The sequence below is a fragment of the Carassius auratus genome, chromosome 25 (assembly GCF_003368295.1).
Source record: "Carassius auratus strain Wakin chromosome 25, ASM336829v1, whole genome shotgun sequence".
In the NCBI taxonomy this organism is placed as follows: domain Eukaryota; kingdom Metazoa; phylum Chordata; class Actinopteri; order Cypriniformes; family Cyprinidae; genus Carassius; species Carassius auratus.
The window spans coordinates 15,233,838-15,236,938 of NC_039267.1; positions in this window are offsets into that span (position 1 = coordinate 15,233,838).

Sequence of the window (3,101 nt, forward strand, 5' to 3'; positions counted from 1 at the left end):
ATGATATATGCAGCTTATTTATTTATTTATCTATGTTTAATAAAACTTTAATGTGTTAGTTTTATTATACATGCCACAATATTAAATACGTGACTTATAAAAATCTATATAATATATGTTATCTTGGAAAAAAAAAATCGTCTCTTCATTTTGAATAGATAGCAATATATTTAATCATGCCTATCTTCAATTAATCATGGCAACTTAAAAATATGTTTTCTTAAGGGTCTATAAAAATGAAGTATTATCTACATTTTACGTTTCAGATGTAATTTGATTGAATTTTTCTGTCTAAATTCACTTCATTGATGGGCCTTATTCGTGTTGATCATTGTGATGTTTTTATCAGCTGTTTGGATTCTCATTCTGACGGCACCCATTCACAGCAGATGATCAATTGGTGCATTTCTCCAAACTGTTCTGATGAAGAAACAAACTCCTTTACATCTTGGATAGCCTGAGGGTGAGTACATTTTCAGCAAATTTGAGCTGTTCCAATCAGTGAAGGCTGTTTCTTTTTAACAAGTATTTTACCAATGATATACTTGTGGTACAAATGATACAAGCAAGAGAAATAAAGACATATCTGTCACCAATCAAACTGTCCCAGAATCCCTGCTATGGGAAAACCAGATGCAAAAAGCAGCCAGTTTTAACTGGAAAACCTTCCATAAATACAGTAGTATCTTTACATTTACTACCAAGGTTTTTCTCTGGTGTGTGCAACTGGACACAGGACTATAGTTCAGTCTCTACAGGGTTTCCAGAGTTAAAAAAAAGAGTGAAATCAAGCCAGTTTTCAGTATGTGATCCAAGCCTTGAGCAACAAGAAATGCTGTTCTCCTGAAATCAGCAAATGCACTGGAGAGCCATGTCTGATTAGCGATTATCTGTTCTGAATAATTAAATGTAAATTAATATTTGAATACACGTAAATGTATTCACAAAGAAACAAACTCCCCACCGCACTAAAGAGCAGACCAGAAGTGTAATCAATCATTTATTTAGCAGCGCTAAAGTGGGGATCTGAATCTAATTTGGAAACCTCCAAAAAGCATGCTGTCACAACCAAACCGTTTCAAAGAATATGAGACAAAGGTTCTGTCTCAGAATATATCTGGATAAAACTACCCTAAAGCTAATTTAAACGAGCTGGATAGAAGTTCATATATATTATTAGATTAATCTTTACTTGAGGTGAGGCAATGCTGACATCAGATATAACAAGAAATGGGTTATGAATTTTTTTTGCAGGTTTTTAGCATTTTATGATGGATTGTCTTTAGTTTAATTGTGAGTATTTATTTAATTATAAGAAAGCATTTTAAATAGACGTTGCCATTGCGTAAAAGTTTTTCCCTTCAGTGAATAATATAAAAACAACTGCAGAACAATATTCTTGTACCTCCAGACACTTCAAAATAACATCAATATCCATGAGTTCAGATGTGTCCTATTAACAAGGCCGGACGCCTGTTGTTTATCGTTGAACAGATTTGCATTGATGTTTGTTGTTTCCGTGACATTCTCCAAGGTTAATATTGATTTCAGAGGCTTGATTTAGAGAAGAACAAGATAAGTTTGACAATATTATTGATTACAGCTCAGTCAAATGTACAGTATCCTGTCTTTATACCATTCATCCATTGACAAACCCAATGAGAACGTTGGCAATCCAACATTTATCTGATCCATACACATATACACAGCCCCATGATCAAATTAAAGTGTCGGCTCCACGCGCCTCATTTTAAAATGCATGTTCTGTTCGATTTTCAATGGGGTTTGCTATGTTCTTGCGGAGTCTCGCAGGAATTATTCAGTGTTTTTGATTTCTGTTTCACATGGATGTTTAACAATGTTGTAATGTATCTATATGAAACAACTTAAACTGGAATATATTTCTTTGTACTACATTGTAAAAAATGTAGTTTTCAAAACGTAAATAATGCAGAGTATTAATGCAAGAAGTTTTTCTACATGAAAAATTGTGTTGCTTGTAGTTTTATTTGTAATGATTTGTGAAACTTCTGATAGAATATAGTTGCAAAGTAAATTCTAGACCTCTTTTTTTTGTGTGTGTACTAGTGATAAGCTTCAAAATAACCCAATGAAAAGACACATGATGACTTAAATTTCAACAAAAGTGACATTTTTGGATAACTGGTCAATATTTGTATTGTCTTAAAAAAAAAAGCCCACATAAGACTTTAGTTTGTAATAAAATAAAATAAAATAAAATGTTTGAATAAATTGAATAATGAAATATGAAATCAGTTAAAATTCAAATGAAATATTATGTATATATAAAATATATTATAATATCAATAATAAATATAATTTTTCTGAATTAATTATAAGGTAATTTTAATTCTAAAAATTAGCATAAAATGAAAGTTGCAACTGACTTGACTTTACTACTATACTGTGACATTTTTCAATGTGAAATAGCTATTGGACAAGGGAAAAAATGCTTTGACTTTATTTTATTCATCGGGTGCTGATTGAAATGAAAAAAAAGTGAGCATTACATGCTAGAATGGAGGCATGTTGAATGCAACTGGCTTAACTGAAGTGTGGTATTGCATACATTAGCAAAGAGAAGTGAGCATATAACAAATATTTTAGAGTAGAATCACATGCACTGATATAAATGTTTTTTTTTACAGTGAATTTTTAAGAAACAAAAAAATCCCTTCAATAGTGATTGTATTTTGTATGGCATCATGTATGTAAATGCCCTTAATTTATAGTGTTATCTACATCTTATACTGAGCACTATGGTTAAGCTGTACTCAAGCCCGGTGTTTTCAACGTCTTGTCTTAGGCCTCTTATTTATCACCGTTTCTTGGAAAGGAAGCATAATGAGTATCATCAGACTCTGATGAGAAATATAATTAGTCAGATGGGGAACATTTCTGACATAATTACAGTGGCTGTTTCTGTCCGCTCGAATTAGGAATCAATGAAATTTGTTAATAGAGTCTGAGGCGATGGGATCCCATCATGCTCAGAAAGTTGGACGTATTCCTGGAACAAAACAGACAAAAGTTTATGAAAAGACATGAGGCTTTTAGAAGTGGATGATAGAGGTAATGCA